Below are 19,849 nucleotides of genomic sequence, written 5' to 3'. Positions count from 1 at the left end.
CTACTTTTGAATGCTCAGTGTCCATTGAAATGGTATTTTCCTTCCAAAAAACATTGCCCATTGTCATTTTAACAGATAACACAGTCCTTTTGTATATGGTCAATAAGGTTGATCCTCTACTTTGGAATGCCCAGTGTCCACTGAAATGTTATTTTCCATCCAAAAAACATTGCTCATTGTCATTTTAATAGATGAGAGAGGGAAATAAGGTTGTGCTGACAGTACCGCTTTTCAATTTTGTGTAAAAGGAGTTGTACTACGACCCCGACGAGACTCGAACTCGCAATCTTCTGATTCGAAGTCAGACGCCTTATCCATTAGGCCACGAGTCCAACTATCTTACAGACGCAGTAATGCCTATTGTACACTCCGGTTTAAAACATTCCTTTTGCTTCTGGTCACCAAAATAAAAAATCTACCTTTGAGTGCTCAGTGTCCATTGAAATGGTATTTTCCATCCAAAAATCATTGCCCATTGTCATTTTAACAGATAACACAGTCCTTTTGTATATGGTCAATAAAATAGATCCTCTACTTTGGAATGAACAGTGTCCACTGAAATGTTATTTTCGATATAAAGAACATTGCTCATTGTCATTTTAATAGATGAGAGAGGGAAATAAGGTTGTGCTGACAGTACCGCTTTTCAATTTTGTGTAAAAAGAGTTGTACTACGACCCCGACGAGACTCGAAATCGCAATCTTCTGATTCGAAGTCAGACGCCTTATCCATTAGGCCACGAGGCCAACTATCTCACAGACGCAGTAATGCCTATTGTACACTCCGGTTCAAAACATTCCTTTTGCTTCTGGTCACCAAGATAAAAAATCTTCTTTTGAATGCTCAGTGTCCATTGAAATGGTATTTTCCATCCAAAAAACATTGCCCATTGTCATTTTAACAGATAACACAGTCCTTTTGTATATGGTCAATAAGATTGATCCTCTACTTTGGAATGCCCAGTGTCCACTGAAATGTTATTTTCCATCCAAAAAACATTGCTCATTGTCATTTTAATAGATGAGAGAGGGAAATAAGGTTGTGCTGACAGTACCGGTTTTCAATTTTGTGTAAAAAGAGTTGTACTAAGACCCCGACGAGACTCGAACTCGCAATCTTCTGATTCGAAGTCAGACGCCTTATCCATTAGGCCACGAGGCCAACGATCTTACAGACGCAGTAATGCCTATTGTACACTCCGGTTCAAAACATTCTTTCATTCTCTGGTCACCAAGATTAATACCTAACTTTTGAATGCTCAGTGTCGAATGAAATGGTATGTTCCATCCAAAAAACATTGCTCATTGTCATTTTAATAGATGAGAGAGGGAAATAAGGTTGTGCTGACTGTAGCGGTTTTCCATTTTGTATAAAAAGAGTTGTACTACGACCCCGACGAGACTCGAACTCGCAATCTTCTGATTCGAAGTCAGACGCCTTATCCATTAGGCCACGAGGCCAACGATCTTACAGACGCAGTAATGCCTATTGTACACTCCGGTTCAAAACATTCCTTTTGCTTCTGGTCACCAAGATAAAAAAATCTACTTTTGAATGCTCAGTGTCCATTGAAATGGTATTTTCCATCCAAAAAACATTGCCCATTGTCATTTTAACAGATAACACAGTCCTTTTGTATATGGTCAATAAGATAGATCCTCTACTTTGGAATGCCCAGTGTCCACTGAAATGTTATTTTCCATCCAAAAAACATTGCTCATTGTCATTTTAATAGATGAGAGAGGGAAATAAGGTTGTGCTGACAGTACCGCTTTTCAATTTTGTGTAAAAGGAGTTGTACTACGACCCCGACGAGACTCGAACTCGCAATCTTGTGATTCGAAGTCAGACGCCTTATTCATTAGGCCACGAGGCCAACTATCTTACAGACGCAGTAATGCCTATTGTACACTCCGGTTTAAAACATTCCTTTTGCTTCTGGTCACCAAGATAAAAAATCTACCTTTGAGTGCTCAGTGTCCATTGAAATGGTATTTTCCATCCAAAAATCATTGCCCATTGTCATTTTAACAGATAACACAGTCCTTTTGTATATGGTCAATAAAATAGATCCTCTACTTTGGAATGCCCAGTGTCCACTGAAATGTTATTTTCGATATAAAGAACATTGCTCATTGTCATTTTAATAGATGAGAGAGGGAAATAAGGTTGTGCTGACAACACCGCTTTTCAATTTTGTATAAAAAGAGTTGTACTACGACCTCGACGAGACTCGAACTCGCAATCTTCTGATTCGAAGTCAGACGCCTTATCCATTAGGCGACGAGGCCAACGATCTTACAGACGCAGTAATGCCTATTGTACACTCCGGTTTAAAACATTCTTTCATTCTCTGGTCACCAAGATAAATACCTAAGTTTTGAATGCTCAGTGTCCAATGAAATGTTATTTTCCATCCAAAAAACATTGCTCATTGTCATTTTAATAGATGAGAGAGGGAAATAAGGTTGTGCTGACTGTAGCGGTTTTCCATTTTGTATAAAAAGAGTTGTACTACGACCCCGACGAGACTCGAACTCGCAATCTTCTGATTCGAAGTCAGACGCCTTATCCATTAGGCCACGAGGCCAACGATCTTACAGACGCAGTAATGCCTATTGTACACTCCGGTTCAAAACATTCCTTTTGCTTCTGGTCACCAAGATAAAAAATCTACTTTTGAATGCTCAGTGTCCATTGAAATGGTATTTTCCATCCAAAAAACATTGCCCATTGTCATTTTAACAGATAACACAGTCCTTTTGTATATGGTCAATAAGATAGATCCTCTACTTTGGAATGCCCAGTGTCCACTGAAATGTTATTTTCCATCCAAAAAACATTGCTCATTGTCATTTTAATAGATGAGAGAGGGAAATAAGGTTGTGCTGACAGTACCGCTTTTCAATTTTGTGTAAAAGGAGTTGTACTACGACCCCGACGAGACTCGAACTAGCAATCTTGTGATTCGAAGTCAGACGCCTTATTCATTAGGCCACGAGGCCAACTATCTTACAGACGCAGTAATGCCTATTGTACACTCCGGTTTAAAACATTCCTTTTGCTTCTGGTCACCAAAATAAAAACTCTACCTTTGAGTGCTCAGTGTCCATTGAAATGGTATTTTCCATCCAAAAATCATTGCCCATTGTCATTTTAACAGATAACACAGTCCTTTTGTATATGGTCAATAAAACAGATCCTCTACTTTGGAATGAACAGTGTCCACTGAAATGTTATTTTCGATATAAAGAACATTGCTCATTGTCATTTTAATAGATGAGAGAGGGAAATAAGGTTGTGCTGACAGTACCGCTTTTCCATTTTGTGTTAAAAGAGTTGTACTACGACCCCGACGAGACTCGAACTCGCAATCTTCTGATTCGAAGTCAGACGCCTTATCCATTAGGCGACGAGGCCAACGATCTTACAGACGCAGTAATGCCTATTGTACACTCCGGTTCAAAACATTCTTTCATTCTCTGGTCACCAAGATAAATACCTAACTTTTGAATGCTCAGTGTCCAATGAAATGTTATTTTCCATCCAAAAAACATTGCTCATTGTCATTTTAATAGATGAGAGAGGGAAATAAGGTTGTGCTGACTGTACCGGTTTTCCATTTTGTATAAAAAGAGTTGTACTACGACCCCGACGAGACTCGAACTCGCAATCTTCTGATTCGAAGTCAGACGCCTTATCCATTAGGCCACGAGGCCAACGATCTTACAGACGCAGTAATGCCTATTGTACACTCCGGTTCAAAACATTCCTTTTGCTTCTGGTCACCAAGGAAAAAAATCTACTTTTGAATGCTCAGTGTCCATTGAAATGGTATTTTCCATCCAAAAAACATTGCCCATTGTCATTTTAACAGATAACACAGTCCTTTTGTATATGGTCAATAAGATAGATCCTCTACTTTGGAATGCCCAGTGTCCACTGAAATGTTATTTTCCATCCAAAAAACATTGCTCATTGTCATTTTAATAGATGAGAGAGGGAAATAAGGTTGTGCTGACAGTACCGCTTTTCAATTTTGTGTAAAAGGAGTTGTACTACGACCCCGACGAGACTCGAACTCGCAATCTTGTGATTCGAAGTCAGACGCCTTATTCATTAGGCCACGAGGCCAACTATCTTACAGACGCAGTAATGGCTATTTTACACTCCGGTTCAAAACATTCCTTTTGCTTCTGGTCAACAAAATATAAAATCTACCTTTGAGTGCTCAGTGTCCATTGAAATGGTATTTTCCATCCAAAAAACATTGCCATTGTCATTTTAACAGATAACACAGTCCTTTTGTATATGGTCAGTGAGATACATCCTCTACTTTGGAATGCCCAGTGTCCACTGAAATGTTATTTTCCATCCAAAAAACATTGCTCACTGTCATTTTAATAGATGAGAGAGGGAAATAAGGTTGTGCTGACTGTACCGCTTTTCCATTTTGTATAAAAAGAGTTGTACTACGACCCCGACGAGACTTTTGTATATGGTCAATAAGATAGATCCTCTACTTTGGAATGCCCAGTGTCCACTGAAATGTCATTTTCAATCCAAAAAACATTGCTCATTGTCATTTTAATAGATGAGAGAGGGAAATAAGGTTATGCTGACAGTACCGCTTATCAATTTTGTGTAAAAAGAGTTGTACTACGACCCCGACGAGACTCAAACTAGCAATCTTCTGATTCGAAGTCAGACGCCTTATCCATTAGGCCACGAGGCCAACTATCTCACAGACGCAGTAATGCCTATTGTACACTCCGGTTTAAAACATTCCTTTTACTTCTGGTCACCAAGATAAAAAATCTACCTTTGAGTGCTCAGTGTCCATTGAAATGGTATTTTCCATCCAAAAAACATTGCCCATTGTCATTTTAACAGATAACACAGTCCTTTTGTATATGGTCAATAAGATACATCCTCTACTTTGGAATGCCCAGTGTACACTGAAATGTTATTTTCTATCCAAAAAACATTGCTCATTGTCATTTTAATAGATGAGAGAGGGAAATAAGGTTGTGCTGACAACACCGCTTTTCAATTTTGTATAAAAAGAGTTGTACTACGACCTCGACGAGACTCGAACTCGCAATCTTCTGATTCGAAGTCAGACGCCTTATCCATTAGGCGACGAGGCCAACGATCTTACAGACGCAGTAATGCCTATTGTACACTCCGGTTCAAAACATTCTTTCATTCTCTGGTCACCAAGATAAATACCTAACTTTTGAATGCTCAGTGTCCAATGAAATGTTATTTTCCATCCAAAAAACATTGCTCATTGTCATTTTAATAGATGAGAGAGGGAAATAAGGTTGTGCTGACTGTACCGGTTTTCCATTTTGTATAAAAAGAGTTGTACTACGACCCCGACGAGACTCGAACTCGCAATCTTCTGATTCGAAGTCAGACGCCTTATCCATTAGGCCACGAGGCCAACTATCTTACAGACGCAGTAATGCCTATTGTACACTCCGGTTCAAAACATTCCTTTTGCTTCTGGTCACCAAGATAAAAAATCTACTTTTGAATGCTCAGTGTCCATTGAAATGGTATTTTCCATCCAAAAAATATTGCCCATTGTCATTTTAACAGATAACACAGTCCTTTTGTATATGGTCAATAAGGTTGATCCTCTACTTTGGAATGCCCAGTGTCCACTGAAATGTTATTTTCCATCCAAAAAACATTGCTCATTGTCATTTTAATAGATGAGAGAGGGAAATAAGGTTGTGCTGACAGTACCGCTTTTCAATTTTGTGTAAAAGGAGTTGTACTACGACCCCGACGAGACTCGAACTCGCAATCTTCTGATTCGAAGTCAGACGCCTTATCCATTAGGCCACGAGGCCAACTATCTTACAGACGCAGTAATGCCTATTGTACACCCCGGTTTAAAACATTCCTTTTGCTTCTGGTCACCAAAATAAAAAATCTACCTTTGAGTGCTCAGTGTCCATTGAAATGGTATTTTCCATCCAAAAATCATTGCCCATTGTCATTTTAACAGATAACACAGTCCTTTTGTATATGGTCAATAAAATAGATCCTCTACTTTGGAATGAACAGTGTCCACTGAAATGTTATTTTCGATATAAAGAACATTGCTCATTGTCATTTTAATAGATGAGAGAGGGAAATAAGGTTGTGCTGACAGTACCGCTTTTCAATTTTGTGTTAAAAGAGTTGTACTACGACCCCGACGAGACTCGAAATCGCAATCTTCTGATTCGAAGTCAGACGCCTTATCCATTAGGCCACGAGGCCAACTATCTCACAGACGCAGTAATGCCTATTGTACACTCCGGTTCAAAACATTCCTTTTGCTTCTGGTCACCAAGATAAAAAATCTTCTTTTGAATGCTCAGTGTCCATTGAAATGGTATTTTCCATCCAAAAAACATTGCCCATTGTCATTTTAACAGATAACACAGTCCTTTTGTATATGGTCAATAAGATTGATCCTCTACTTTGGAATGCCCAGTGTCCACTGAAATGTTATTTTCCATCCAAAAAACATTGCTCATTGTCATTTTAATAGATGAGAGAGGGAAATAAGGTTGTGCTGACAGTACCGGTTTTCAATTTTGTGTAAAAAGAGTTGTACTACGACCCCGACGAGACTCGAACTCGCAATCTTCTGATTCGAAGTCAGACGCCTTATCCATTAGGCCACGAGGCCAAAGATCTTACAGACGCAGTAATGCCTATTGTACACTCCGGTTTAAAACATTCCTTTTGCTTCTGGTCACCAAGATAAAAAATCTACCTTTGAGTGCTCAGTGTCCATTGAAATGGTATTTTCCATCCAAAAATCATTGCCCATTGTCATTTTAACAGATAACACAGTCCTTTTGTATATGGTCAATAAGATAGATCCTCTACTTTGGAATGCTCAGTGTCCACTGAAATGTTATTTTCCATCCAAAAAACATTGCTCATTGTCATTTTAATAGATGAGAGAGGGAAATAAGGTTGTGCTGACAACACCGCTTTTCAATTTTGTATAAAAAGAGTTGTACTACGACTTCGACGAGATTCGAACTCGCAATCTTCTGATTCGAAGTCAGACGCCTTATCCATTAGGCCACGAGGCCAACGATCTTACAGACGCAGTAATGCCTATTGTACACTCCGGTTCAAAACATTCTTTCATTCTCTGGTCACCAAGATTAATACCTAACTTTTGAATGCTCAGTGTCGAATGAAATGGTATGTTCCATCCAAAAAACATTGCTCATTGTCATTTTAATAGATGAGAGAGGGAAATAAGGTTGTGCTGACTGTAGCGGTTTTCCATTTTGTATAAAAAGAGTTGTACTACGACCCCGACGAGACTCGAACTCGCAATCTTCTGATTCGAAGTCAGACGCCTTATCCATTAGGCCACGAGGCCAACGATCTCACAGACGCAGTAATGCCTATTGTACACTCCGGTTTAAAACATTCCTTTTACTTCTGGTCACCAAGATAAAAAATCTACCTTTGAGTGCTCAGTGTCCATTGAAATGGTATTTTCCATCCAAAAAACATTGCCCATTGTCATTTTAACAGATAACACAGTCCTTTTGTATATGGTCAATAAGATACATCCTCTACTTTGGAATGCCCAGTGTACACTGAAATGTTATTTTCCATCCAAAAAACATTGCTCATTGTCATTTTAATAGATGAGAGAGGGAAATAAGGTTGTGCTGACAACACCGCTTTTCAATTTTGTATAAAAAGAGTTGTACTACGACCTCGACGAGACTCGAACTCGCAATCTTCTGATTCGAAGTCAGACGCCTTATCCATTAGGCGACGAGGCCAACGATCTTACAGACGCAGTAATGCCTATTGTACACTCCGGTTCAAAACATTCTTTCATTCTCTGGTCACCAAGATAAATACCTAACTTTTGAATGCTCAGTGTCCAATGAAATGTTATTTTCCATCCAAAAAACATTGCTCATTGTCATTTTAATAGATGAGAGAGGGAAATAAGGTTGTGCTGACTGTACCGGTTTTCCATTTTGTATAAAAAGAGTTGTACTACGACCCCGACGAGACTCGAACTCGCAATCTTCTGATTCGAAGTCAGACGCCTTATCCATTAGGCCACGAGGCCAACTATCTTACAGACGCAGTAATGCCTATTGTACACTCCGGTTCAAAACATTCCTTTTGCTTCTGGTCACCAAGATAAAAAATCTACTTTTGAATGCTCAGTGTCCATTGAAATGGTATTTTCCATCCAAAAAACATTGCCCATTGTCATTTTAACAGATAACACAGTCCTTTTGTATATGGTCAATAAGGTTGATCCTCTACTTTGGAATGCCCAGTGTCCACTGAAATGTTATTTTCCATCCAAAAAACATTGCTCATTGTCATTTTAATAGATGAGAGAGGGAAATAAGGTTGTGCTGACAGTACCGCTTTTCAATTTTGTGTAAAAGGAGTTGTACTACGACCCCGACGAGACTCGAACTCGCAATCTTCTGATTCGAAGTCAGACGCCTTATCCATTAGGCCACGAGGCCAACTATCTTACAGACGCAGTAATGCCTATTGTACACTCCGGTTTAAAACATTCCTTTTGCTTCTGGTCACCAAAATAAAAAATCTACCTTTGAGTGCTCAGTGTCCATTGAAATGGTATTTTCCATCCAAAAATCATTGCCCATTGTCATTTTAACAGATAACACAGTCCTTTTGTATATGGTCAATAAAATAGATCCTCTACTTTGGAATGAACAGTGTCCACTGAAATGTTATTTTCGATATAAAGAACATTGCTCATTGTCATTTTAATAGATGAGAGAGGGAAATAAGGTTGTGCTGACAGTACCGCTTTTCAATTTTGTGTTAAAAGAGTTGTACTACGACCCCGACGAGACTCGAACTCGCAATCTTCTGATTCGAAGTCAGACGCCTTATCCATTAGGCCACGAGGCCAACTATCTCACAGACGCAGTAATGCCTATTGTACACTCCGGTTCAAAACATTCCTTTTGCTTCTGGTCACCAAGATAAAAAATCTTCTTTTGAATGCTCAGTGTCCATTGAAATGGTATTTTCCATCCAAAAAACATTGCCCATTGTCATTTTAACAGATAACACAGTCCTTTTGTATATGGTCAATAAGATTGATCCTCTACTTTGGAATGCCCAGTGTCCACTGAAATGTTATTTTCCATCCAAAAAACATTGCTCATTGTCATTTTAATAGATGAGAGAGGGAAATAAGGTTGTGCTGACAGTACCGGTTTTCAATTTTGTGTAAAAAGAGTTGTACTACGACCCCGACGAGACTCGAACTCGCAATCTTCTGATTCGAAGTCAGACGCCTTATCCATTAGGCCACGAGGCCAAAGATCTTACAGACGCAGTAATGCCTATTGTACACTCCGGTTTAAAACATTCCTTTTGCTTCTGGTCACCAAGATAAAAAATCTACCTTTGAGTGCTCAGTGTCCATTGAAATGGTATTTTCCATCCAAAAATCATTGCCCATTGTCATTTTAACAGATAACACAGTCCTTTTGTATATGGTCAATAAGATAGATCCTCTACTTTGGAATGCTCAGTGTCCACTGAAATGTTATTTTCCATCCAAAAAACATTGCTCATTGTCATTTTAATAGATGAGAGAGGGAAATAAGGTTGTGCTGACAACACCGCTTTTCAATTTTGTATAAAAAGAGTTGTACTACGACTTCGACGAGATTCGAACTCGCAATCTTCTGATTCGAAGTCAGACGCCTTATCCATTAGGCCACGAGGCCAACGATCTTACAGACGCAGTAATGCCTATTGTACACTCCGGTTCAAAACATTCTTTCATTCTCTGGTCACCAAGATTAATACCTAACTTTTGAATGCTCAGTGTCGAATGAAATGGTATGTTCCATCCAAAAAACATTGCTCATTGTCATTTTAATAGATGAGAGAGGGAAATAAGGTTGTGCTGACTGTAGCGGTTTTCCATTTTGTATAAAAAGAGTTGTACTACGACCCCGACGAGACTCGAACTCGCAATCTTCTGATTCGAAGTCAGACGCCTTATCCATTAGGCCACGAGGCCAACGATCTTACAGACGCAGTAATGCCTATTGTACACTCCGGTTCAAAACATTCCTTTTGCTTCTGGTCACCAAGATAAAAAAATCTACTTTTGAATGCTCAGTGTCCATTGAAATGGTATTTTCCATCCAAAAAACATTGCCCATTGTCATTTTAACAGATAACACAGTCCTTTTGTATATGGTCAATAAGATAGATCCTCTACTTTGGAATGCCCAGTGTCCACTGAAATGTTATTTTCCATCCAAAAAACATTGCTCATTGTCATTTTAATAGATGAGAGAGGGAAATAAGGTTGTGCTGACAGTACCGCTTTTCAATTTTGTGTAAAAGGAGTTGTACTACGACCCCGACGAGACTCGAACTCGCAATCTTCTGATTCGAAGTCAGACGCCTTATCCATTAGGCCACGAGGCCAACTATCTTACAGACGCAGTAATGCCTATTGTACACTCCGGTTTAAAACATTCCTTTTGCTTCTGGTCACCAAAATAAAAAATCTACCTTTGAGTGCTCAGTGTCCATTGAAATGGTATTTTCCATCCAAAAATCATTGCCCATTGTCATTTTAACAGATAACACAGTCCTTTTGTATATGGTCAATAAAATAGATCCTCTACTTTGGAATGAACAGTGTCCACTGAAATGTTATTTTCGATATAAAGAACATTGCTCATTGTCATTTTAATAGATGAGAGAGGGAAATAAGGTTGTGCTGACAGTACCGCTTTTCAATTTTGTGTTAAAAGAGTTGTACTACGACCCCGACGAGACTCGAACTCGCAATCTTCTGATTCGAAGTCAGACGCCTTATCCATTAGGCCACGAGGCCAACTATCTCACAGACGCAGTAATGCCTATTGTACACTCCGGTTCAAAACATTCCTTTTGCTTCTGGTCACCAAGATAAAAAATCTTCTTTTGAATGCTCAGTGTCCATTGAAATGGTATTTTCCATCCAAAAAACATTGCCCATTGTCATTTTAACAGATAACACAGTCCTTTTGTATATGGTCAATAAGATTGATCCTCTACTTTGGAATGCCCAGTGTCCACTGAAATGTTATTTTCCATCCAAAAAACATTGCTCATTGTCATTTTAATAGATGAGAGAGGGAAATAAGGTTGTGCTGACAGTACCGGTTTTCAATTTTGTGTAAAAAGAGTTGTACTACGACCCCGACGAGACTCGAACTCGCAATCTTCTGATTCGAAGTCAGACGCCTTATCCATTAGGCCACGAGGCCAAAGATCTTACAGACGCAGTAATGCCTATTGTACACTCCGGTTTAAAACATTCCTTTTGCTTCTGGTCACCAAGATAAAAAATCTACCTTTGAGTGCTCAGTGTCCATTGAAATGGTATTTTCCATCCAAAAATCATTGCCCATTGTCATTTTAACAGATAACACAGTCCTTTTGTATATGGTCAATAAGATAGATCCTCTACTTTGGAATGCTCAGTGTCCACTGAAATGTTATTTTCCATCCAAAAAACATTGCTCATTGTCATTTTAATAGATGAGAGAGGGAAATAAGGTTGTGCTGACAACACCGCTTTTCAATTTTGTATAAAAAGAGTTGTACTACGACTTCGACGAGATTCGAACTCGCAATCTTCTGATTCGAAGTCAGACGCCTTATCCATTAGGCCACGAGGCCAACGATCTTACAGACGCAGTAATGCCTATTGTACACTCCGGTTCAAAACATTCTTTCATTCTCTGGTCACCAAGATTAATACCTAACTTTTGAATGCTCAGTGTCGAATGAAATGGTATGTTCCATCCAAAAAACATTGCTCATTGTCATTTTAATAGATGAGAGAGGGAAATAAGGTTGTGCTGACTGTAGCGGTTTTCCATTTTGTATAAAAAGAGTTGTACTACGACCCCGACGAGACTCGAACTCGCAATCTTCTGATTCGAAGTCAGACGCCTTATCCATTAGGCCACGAGGCCAACGATCTTACAGACGCAGTAATGCCTATTGTACACTCCGGTTCAAAACATTCCTTTTGCTTCTGGTCACCAAGATAAAAAAATCTACTTTTGAATGCTCAGTGTCCATTGAAATGGTATTTTCCATCCAAAAAACATTGCCCATTGTCATTTTAACAGATAACACAGTCCTTTTGTATATGGTCAATAAGATAGATCCTCTACTTTGGAATGCCCAGTGTCCACTGAAATGTTATTTTCCATCCAAAAAACATTGCTCATTGTCATTTTAATAGATGAGAGAGGGAAATAAGGTTGTGCTGACAGTACCGCTTTTCAATTTTGTGTAAAAGGAGTTGTACTACGACCCCGACGAGACTCGAACTCGCAATCTTGTGATTCGAAGTCAGACGCCTTATTCATTAGGCCACGAGGCCAACTATCTTACAGACGCAGTAATGCCTATTGTACACTCCGGTTTAAAACATTCCTTTTGCTTCTGGTCACCAAGATAAAAAATCTACCTTTGAGTGCTCAGTGTCCATTGAAATGGTATTTTCCATCCAAAAATCATTGCCCATTGTCATTTTAACAGATAACACAGTCCTTTTGTATATGGTCAATAAAATAGATCCTCTACTTTGGAATGAACAGTGTCCACTGAAATGTTATTTTCGATATAAAGAACATTGCTCATTGTCATTTTAATAGATGAGAGAGGGAAATAAGGTTGTGCTGACAACACCGCTTTTCAATTTTGTATAAAAAGAGTTGTACTACGACCTCGACGAGACTCGAACTCGCAATCTTCTGATTCGAAGTCAGACGCCTTATCCATTAAGCGACGAGGCCAACGATCTTACAGACGCAGTAATGCCTATTGTACACTCCGGTTTAAAACATTCTTTCATTCTCTGGTCACCAAGATAAATACCTAAGTTTTGAATGCTCAGTGTCCAATGAAATGTTATTTTCCATCCAAAAAACATTGCTCATTGTCATTTTAATAGATGAGAGAGGGAAATAAGGTTGTGCTGACTGTAGCGGTTTTCCATTTTGTATAAAAAGAGTTGTACTACGACCCCGACGAGACTCGAACTCGCAATCTTCTGATTCGAAGTCAGACGCCTTATCCATTAGGCCACGAGGCCAACGATCTTACAGACGCAGTAATGCCTATTGTACACTCCGGTTCAAAACATTCCTTTTGCTTCTGGTCACCAAGATAAAAAATCTACTTTTGAATGCTCAGTGTCCATTGTAATGGTATTTTCCATCCAAAAAACATTGCCCATTGTCATTTTAACAGATAACACAGTCCTTTTGTATATGGTCAATAAGATAGATCCTCTACTTTGGAATGCCCAGTGTCCACTGAAATGTTATTTTCCATCCAAAAAACATTGCTCATTGTCATTTTAATAGATGAGAGAGGGAAATAAGGTTGTGCTGACAGTACCGCTTTTCAATTTTGTGTAAAAGGAGTTGTACTACGACCCCGACGAGACTCGAACTAGCAATCTTGTGATTCGAAGTCAGACGCCTTATTCATTATGCCACGAGGCCAACTATCTTACAGACGCAGTAATGCCTATTGTACACTCCGGTTTAAAACATTCCTTTTGCTTCTGGTCACCAAAATAAAAACTCTACCTTTGAGTGCTCAGTGTCCATTGAAATGGTATTTTCCATCCAAAAATCATTGCCCATTGTCATTTTAACAGATAACACAGTCCTTTTGTATATGGTCAATAAAACAGATCCTCTACTTTGGAATGAACAGTGTCCACTGAAATGTTATTTTCGATATAAAGAACATTGCTCATTGTCATTTTAATAGATGAGAGAGGGAAATAAGGTTGTGCTGACAGTACCGCTTTTCAATTTTGTGTTAAAAGAGTTGTACTACGACCCCGACGAGACTCGAACTCGCAATCTTCTGATTCGAAGTCAGACGCCTTATCCATTAGGCGACGAGGCCAACGATCTTACAGACGCAGTAATGCCTATTGTACACTCCGGTTTAAAACATTCTTTCATTCTCTGGTCACCAAGATAAATACCTAACTTTTGAATGCTCAGTGTCCAATGAAATGTTATTTTCCATCCAAAAAACATTGCTCATTGTCATTTTAATAGATGAGAGAGGGAAATAAGGTTGTGCTGACTGTAGCGGTTTTCCATTTTGTATAAAAAGAGTTGTACTACGACCCCGACGAGACTCGAACTCGCAATCTTCTGATTCGAAGTCAGACGCCTTATCCATTAGGCCACGAGGCCAACGATCTTACAGACGCAGTAATGCCTATTGTACACTCCGGTTCAAAACATTCCTTTTGCTTCTGGTCACCAAGATAAAAAATCTACCTTTGAGTGCTCAGTGTCCATTGAAATGGTATTTTCCATCCAAAAATCATTGCCCATTGTCATTTTAACAGATAACACAGTCCTTTTGTATATGGTCAATAAGATAGATCCTCTACTTTGGAATGCTCAGTGTCCACTGAAATGTTATTTTCCATCCAAAAAACATTGCTCATTGTCATTTTAATAGATGAGAGAGGGAAATAAGGTTGTGCTGACAACACCGCTTTTCAATTTTGTATAAAAAGAGTTGTACTACGACTTCGACGAGATTCGAACTCGCAATCTTCTGATTCGAAGTCAGACGCCTTATCCATTAGGCCACGAGGCCAACGATCTTACAGACGCAGTAATGCCTATTGTACACTCCGGTTCAAAACATTCTTTCATTCTCTGGTCACCAAGATTAATACCTAACTTTTGAATGCTCAGTGTCGAATGAAATGGTATGTTCCATCCAAAAAACATTGCTCATTGTCATTTTAATAGATGAGAGAGGGAAATAAGGTTGTGCTGACTGTAGCGGTTTTCCATTTTGTATAAAAAGAGTTGTACTACGACCCCGACGAGACTCGAACTCGCAATCTTCTGATTCGAAGTCAGACGCCTTATCCATTAGGCCACGAGGCCAACGATCTTACAGACGCAGTAATGCCTATTGTACACTCCGGTTCAAAACATTCCTTTTGCTTCTGGTCACCAAGATAAAAAAATCTACTTTTGAATGCTCAGTGTCCATTGAAATGGTATTTTCCATCCAAAAAACATTGCCCATTGTCATTTTAACAGATAACACAGTCCTTTTGTATATGGTCAATAAGATAGATCCTCTACTTTGGAATGCCCAGTGTCCACTGAAATGTTATTTTCCATCCAAAAAACATTGCTCATTGTCATTTTAATAGATGAGAGAGGGAAATAAGGTTGTGCTGACAGTACCGCTTTTCAATTTTGTGTAAAAGGAGTTGTACTACGACCCCGACGAGACTCGAACTCGCAATCTTGTGATTCGAAGTCAGACGCCTTATTCATTAGGCCACGAGGCCAACTATCTTACAGACGCAGTAATGCCTATTGTACACTCCGGTTTAAAACATTCCTTTTGCTTCTGGTCACCAAGATAAAAAATCTACCTTTGAGTGCTCAGTGTCCATTGAAATGGTATTTTCCATCCAAAAATCATTGCCCATTGTCATTTTAACAGATAACACAGTCCTTTTGTATATGGTCAATAAAATAGATCCTCTACTTTGGAATGAACAGTGTCCACTGAAATGTTATTTTCGATATAAAGAACATTGCTCATTGTCATTTTAATAGATGAGAGAGGGAAATAAGGTTGTGCTGACAACACCGCTTTTCAATTTTGTATAAAAAGAGTTGTACTACGACCTCGACGAGACTCGAACTCGCAATCTTCTGATTCGAAGTCAGACGCCTTATCCATTAAGCGACGAGGCCAACGATCTTACAGACGCAGTAATGCCTATTGTACACTCCGGTTTAAAACATTCTTTCATTCTCTGGTCACCAAGATAAATACCTAAGTTTTGAATGCTCAGTGTCCAATGAAATGTTATTTTCCATCCAAAAAACATTGCTCATTGTCATTTTAATAGATGAGAGAGGGAAATAAGGTTGTGCTGACTGTAGCGGTTTTCCATTTTGTATAAAAAGAGTTGTACTACGACCCCGACGAGACTCGAACTCGCAATCTTCTGATTCGAAGTCAGACGCCTTATCCATTAGGCCACGAGGCCAACGATCTTACAGACGCAGTAATGCCTATTGTACACTCCGGTTCAAAACATTCCTTTTGCTTCTGGTCACCAAGATAAAAAATCTACTTTTGAATGCTCAGTGTCCATTGTAATGGTATTTTCCATCCAAAAAACATTGCCCATTGTCATTTTAACAGATAACACAGTCCTTTTGTATATGGTCAATAAGATAGATCCTCTACTTTGGAATGCCCAGTGTCCACTGAAATGTTATTTTCCATCCAAAAAACATTGCTCATTGTCATTTTAATAGATGAGAGAGGGAAATAAGGTTGTGCTGACAGTACCGCTTTTCAATTTTGTGTAAAAGGAGTTGTACTACGACCCCGACGAGACTCGAACTAGCAATCTTGTGATTCGAAGTCAGACGCCTTATTCATTATGCCACGAGGCCAACTATCTTACAGACGCAGTAATGCCTATTGTACACTCCGGTTTAAAACATTCCTTTTGCTTCTGGTCACCAAAATAAAAACTCTACCTTTGAGTGCTCAGTGTCCATTGAAATGGTATTTTCCATCCAAAAATCATTGCCCATTGTCATTTTAACAGATAACACAGTCCTTTTGTATATGGTCAATAAAACAGATCCTCTACTTTGGAATGAACAGTGTCCACTGAAATGTTATTTTCGATATAAAGAACATTGCTCATTGTCATTTTAATAGATGAGAGAGGGAAATAAGGTTGTGCTGACAGTACCGCTTTTCAATTTTGTGTTAAAAGAGTTGTACTACGACCCCGACGAGACTCGAACTCGCAATCTTCTGATTCGAAGTCAGACGCCTTATCCATTAGGCGACGAGGCCAACGATCTTACAGACGCAGTAATGCCTATTGTACACTCCGGTTTAAAACATTCTTTCATTCTCTGGTCACCAAGATAAATACCTAACTTTTGAATGCTCAGTGTCCAATGAAATGTTATTTTCCATCCAAAAAACATTGCTCATTGTCATTTTAATAGATGAGAGAGGGAAATAAGGTTGTGCTGACTGTAGCGGTTTTCCATTTTGTATAAAAAGAGTTGTACTACGACCCCGACGAGACTCGAACTCGCAATCTTCTGATTCGAAGTCAGACGCCTTATCCATTAGGCCACGAGGCCAACGATCTTACAGACGCAGTAATGCCTATTGTACACTCCGGTTCAAAACATTCCTTTTGCTTCTGGTCACCAAGATAAAAAATCTACTTTTGAATGCTCAGTGTCCATTGAAATGGTATTTTCCATCCAAAAAACATTGCCCATTGTGATTTTAACAGATAACACAGTCCTTTTGTATATGGTCAATAAGATAGATCCTCTACTTTGGAATGCCCAGTGTCCACTGAAATGTTATTTTCCATCCAAAAAACATTGCTCATTGTCATTTTAATAGATGAGAGAGGGAAATAAGGTTGTGCTGACAGTACCGCTTTTCAAATTTGTGTAAAAGGAGTTGTACTACGACCCCGACGAGACTCGAACTCGCAATCTTGTGATTCGAAGTCAGACGCCTTATTCATTAGGCCACGAGGCCAACTATCTTACAGACGCAGTAATGACTATTGTACACTCCGGTTTAAAACATTCCTTTTGCTTCTGGTCACCAAAATAAAAACTCTACCTTTGAGTGCTCAGTGTCCATTGAAATGGTATTTTCCATCCAAAAATCATTGCCCATTGTCATTTTAACAGATAACACAGTCCTTTTGTATATGGTCAATAAAATAGATCCTCTACTTTGGAATGAACAGTGTCCACTGAAATGTTATTTTCGATATAAAGAACATTGCTCATTGTCATTTTAATAGATGAGAGAGGGAAATAAGGTTGTGCTGACAGTACCGCTTTTCAATTTTGTGTTAAAAGAGTTGTACTACGACCCCGACGAGACTCGAAATCGCAATCTTCTGATTCGAAGTCAGACGCCTTATCCATTAGGCCACGAGGCCAACTATCTCACAGACGCAGTAATGCCTATTGTACACTCCGGTTCAAAACATTCCTTTTGCTTGTGGTCACCAAGATAAAAAATCTTCTTTTGAATGCTCAGTGTCCATTGAAATGGTATTTTCCATCCAAAAAACATTGCCCATTGTCATTTTAACAGATAACACAGTCCTTTTGTATATGGTCAATAAGATTGATCCTCTACTTTGGAATGCCCAGTGTCCACTGAAATGTTATTTTCCATCCAAAAAACATTGCTCATTGTCATTTTAATAGATGAGAGAGGGAAATAAGGTTGTGCTGACAGTACCGGTTTTCAATTTTGTGTAAAAAGAGTTGTACTACGACCCCGACGAGACTCGAACTCGCAATCTTCTGATTCGAAGTCAGACGCCTTATCCATTAGGCCACGAGGCCAAAGATCTTACAGACGCAGTAATGCCTATTGTACACTCCGGTTTAAAACATTCCTTTTGCTTCTGGTCACCAAGATAAAAAATCTACCTTTGAGTGCTCAGTGTCCATTGAAATGGTATTTTCCATCCAAAAATCATTGCCCATTGTCATTTTAACAGATAACACAGTCCTTTTGTATATGGTCAATAAGATACATCCTCTACTTTGGAATGCACAGTGTCCACTGAAATGTTATTTTCCATCCAAAAAACATTGCTCATTGTCATTTTAATAGATGAGAGAGGGAAATAAGGTTGTGCTGACAACACCGCTTTTCAATTTTGTATAAAAAGAGTTGTACTACGACCCCGACGAGACTCGAACTCGCAATCTTCTGATTCGAAGTCAGACGCCTTATCCATTAGGCCACGAGGCCAACGATCTTACAGACGCAGTAATGCCTATTGTACACTCCGGTTCAAAACATTCTTTCATTCTCGGGTCACCAAGATTAAAACCTAACTTTTGAATGCTCAGTGTCGAATGAAATGGTATGTTCCATCCAAAAAACATTGCTCATTGTCATTTTAATAGATGAGAGAGGGAAATAAGGTTGTGCTGACTGTACCGGTTTTCCATTTTGTATAAAAAGAGTTGTACTACGACCCCGACGAGACTCGAACTCGCAATCTTCTGATTCGAAGTCAGACGCCTTATCCATTAGGCCACGAGGCCAACCATCTTACAGACGCAGTAATGCCTATTGTACACTCCGGTTCAAAACATTCCTTTTGCTTCTGGTCACCAAGATAAAAAATCTACTTTTGAATGCTCAGTGTCCATTGAAATGGTATTTTCCATCCAAAAAACATTGCCCATTGTCATTTTAACAGATAACACAGTCCTTTTGTATATGGTCAATAAGATAGATCCTCTACTTTGGAATGCCCAGTGTCCACTGAAATGTTATTTTCCATCCAAAAAACATTGCTTATTGTCATTTTAATAGATGAGAGAAGGAAATAAGGTTGTGCTGACAGTACCGCTTTTCAATTTTGTGTAAAAGGAGTTGTACTACGACCCCGACGAGACTCGAACTCGCAATCTTCTGATTCGAAGTCAGACGCCTTATTCATTAGGCCACGAGGCCAACTATCTTACAGACGCAGTAATGCCTATTGTACACTCCGGTTTAAAACATTCCTTTTGCTTCTGGTCACCAAAATAAAAAATCTACCTTTGAGTGCTCAGTGTCCATTGAAATGGTATTTTCCATCCAAAAATCATTGCCCATTGTCATTTTAACAGATAACACAGTCCTTTTGTATATGGTCAATAAAATAGATCCTCT

At 39.1% G+C, this 19,849-nt stretch overlaps 24 non-coding genes across 24 annotated transcripts; all 24 read right to left on the bottom strand.

Moving 5' to 3' along the window:
• Window positions 1–1,388: 1,388 nt before the first annotated feature.
• Window positions 1,389–1,461, bottom strand: Trnar-ucg (transfer RNA arginine (anticodon UCG)). Its single transcript has one exon. It is a non-coding gene; the product is annotated as a tRNA-Arg (tRNA).
• Window positions 1,462–2,518: 1,057 nt separating this feature from the next.
• Window positions 2,519–2,591, bottom strand: Trnar-ucg (transfer RNA arginine (anticodon UCG)). Its single transcript has one exon. It is a non-coding gene; the product is annotated as a tRNA-Arg (tRNA).
• A 1,056-nt stretch (window positions 2,592–3,647) lies between these two features.
• Trnar-ucg (transfer RNA arginine (anticodon UCG)) lies at window positions 3,648–3,720 on the bottom strand. The gene has a single exon. It is a non-coding gene; the product is annotated as a tRNA-Arg (tRNA).
• A 1,657-nt stretch (window positions 3,721–5,377) lies between these two features.
• On the bottom strand, window positions 5,378–5,450 carry Trnar-ucg (transfer RNA arginine (anticodon UCG)). Its single transcript has one exon. It is a non-coding gene; the product is annotated as a tRNA-Arg (tRNA).
• A 342-nt stretch (window positions 5,451–5,792) lies between these two features.
• Trnar-ucg (transfer RNA arginine (anticodon UCG)) lies at window positions 5,793–5,865 on the bottom strand. Its single transcript has one exon. It is a non-coding gene; the product is annotated as a tRNA-Arg (tRNA).
• A 757-nt stretch (window positions 5,866–6,622) lies between these two features.
• Trnar-ucg (transfer RNA arginine (anticodon UCG)) lies at window positions 6,623–6,695 on the bottom strand. The gene has a single exon. It is a non-coding gene; the product is annotated as a tRNA-Arg (tRNA).
• Window positions 6,696–7,336: 641 nt separating this feature from the next.
• Window positions 7,337–7,409, bottom strand: Trnar-ucg (transfer RNA arginine (anticodon UCG)). The gene has a single exon. It is a non-coding gene; the product is annotated as a tRNA-Arg (tRNA).
• Window positions 7,410–8,050: 641 nt separating this feature from the next.
• On the bottom strand, window positions 8,051–8,123 carry Trnar-ucg (transfer RNA arginine (anticodon UCG)). Its single transcript has one exon. It is a non-coding gene; the product is annotated as a tRNA-Arg (tRNA).
• A 342-nt stretch (window positions 8,124–8,465) lies between these two features.
• Trnar-ucg (transfer RNA arginine (anticodon UCG)) lies at window positions 8,466–8,538 on the bottom strand. The gene has a single exon. It is a non-coding gene; the product is annotated as a tRNA-Arg (tRNA).
• A 342-nt stretch (window positions 8,539–8,880) lies between these two features.
• On the bottom strand, window positions 8,881–8,953 carry Trnar-ucg (transfer RNA arginine (anticodon UCG)). The gene has a single exon. It is a non-coding gene; the product is annotated as a tRNA-Arg (tRNA).
• A 342-nt stretch (window positions 8,954–9,295) lies between these two features.
• On the bottom strand, window positions 9,296–9,368 carry Trnar-ucg (transfer RNA arginine (anticodon UCG)). Its single transcript has one exon. It is a non-coding gene; the product is annotated as a tRNA-Arg (tRNA).
• Window positions 9,369–10,009: 641 nt separating this feature from the next.
• Window positions 10,010–10,082, bottom strand: Trnar-ucg (transfer RNA arginine (anticodon UCG)). Its single transcript has one exon. It is a non-coding gene; the product is annotated as a tRNA-Arg (tRNA).
• A 343-nt stretch (window positions 10,083–10,425) lies between these two features.
• Trnar-ucg (transfer RNA arginine (anticodon UCG)) lies at window positions 10,426–10,498 on the bottom strand. Its single transcript has one exon. It is a non-coding gene; the product is annotated as a tRNA-Arg (tRNA).
• Window positions 10,499–10,840: 342 nt separating this feature from the next.
• On the bottom strand, window positions 10,841–10,913 carry Trnar-ucg (transfer RNA arginine (anticodon UCG)). Its single transcript has one exon. It is a non-coding gene; the product is annotated as a tRNA-Arg (tRNA).
• Window positions 10,914–11,255: 342 nt separating this feature from the next.
• On the bottom strand, window positions 11,256–11,328 carry Trnar-ucg (transfer RNA arginine (anticodon UCG)). Its single transcript has one exon. It is a non-coding gene; the product is annotated as a tRNA-Arg (tRNA).
• Window positions 11,329–11,969: 641 nt separating this feature from the next.
• Trnar-ucg (transfer RNA arginine (anticodon UCG)) lies at window positions 11,970–12,042 on the bottom strand. Its single transcript has one exon. It is a non-coding gene; the product is annotated as a tRNA-Arg (tRNA).
• Window positions 12,043–13,099: 1,057 nt separating this feature from the next.
• On the bottom strand, window positions 13,100–13,172 carry Trnar-ucg (transfer RNA arginine (anticodon UCG)). The gene has a single exon. It is a non-coding gene; the product is annotated as a tRNA-Arg (tRNA).
• A 1,056-nt stretch (window positions 13,173–14,228) lies between these two features.
• Trnar-ucg (transfer RNA arginine (anticodon UCG)) lies at window positions 14,229–14,301 on the bottom strand. Its single transcript has one exon. It is a non-coding gene; the product is annotated as a tRNA-Arg (tRNA).
• A 641-nt stretch (window positions 14,302–14,942) lies between these two features.
• Window positions 14,943–15,015, bottom strand: Trnar-ucg (transfer RNA arginine (anticodon UCG)). Its single transcript has one exon. It is a non-coding gene; the product is annotated as a tRNA-Arg (tRNA).
• Window positions 15,016–16,072: 1,057 nt separating this feature from the next.
• Trnar-ucg (transfer RNA arginine (anticodon UCG)) lies at window positions 16,073–16,145 on the bottom strand. The gene has a single exon. It is a non-coding gene; the product is annotated as a tRNA-Arg (tRNA).
• Window positions 16,146–17,201: 1,056 nt separating this feature from the next.
• Trnar-ucg (transfer RNA arginine (anticodon UCG)) lies at window positions 17,202–17,274 on the bottom strand. The gene has a single exon. It is a non-coding gene; the product is annotated as a tRNA-Arg (tRNA).
• A 1,172-nt stretch (window positions 17,275–18,446) lies between these two features.
• Trnar-ucg (transfer RNA arginine (anticodon UCG)) lies at window positions 18,447–18,519 on the bottom strand. Its single transcript has one exon. It is a non-coding gene; the product is annotated as a tRNA-Arg (tRNA).
• Window positions 18,520–18,861: 342 nt separating this feature from the next.
• On the bottom strand, window positions 18,862–18,934 carry Trnar-ucg (transfer RNA arginine (anticodon UCG)). The gene has a single exon. It is a non-coding gene; the product is annotated as a tRNA-Arg (tRNA).
• A 226-nt stretch (window positions 18,935–19,160) lies between these two features.
• Window positions 19,161–19,233, bottom strand: Trnar-ucg (transfer RNA arginine (anticodon UCG)). Its single transcript has one exon. It is a non-coding gene; the product is annotated as a tRNA-Arg (tRNA).
• Window positions 19,234–19,849: the final 616 nt, after the last annotated feature.

This window comes from Haliotis asinina, chromosome 3, assembly GCF_037392515.1.
Source record: "Haliotis asinina isolate JCU_RB_2024 chromosome 3, JCU_Hal_asi_v2, whole genome shotgun sequence".
NCBI lineage: Eukaryota > Metazoa > Mollusca > Gastropoda > Lepetellida > Haliotidae > Haliotis > Haliotis asinina.
The sequence above is the reverse complement of the archived record's forward strand: the minus strand, read 5'-3'. Positions and strand labels throughout refer to the sequence as shown.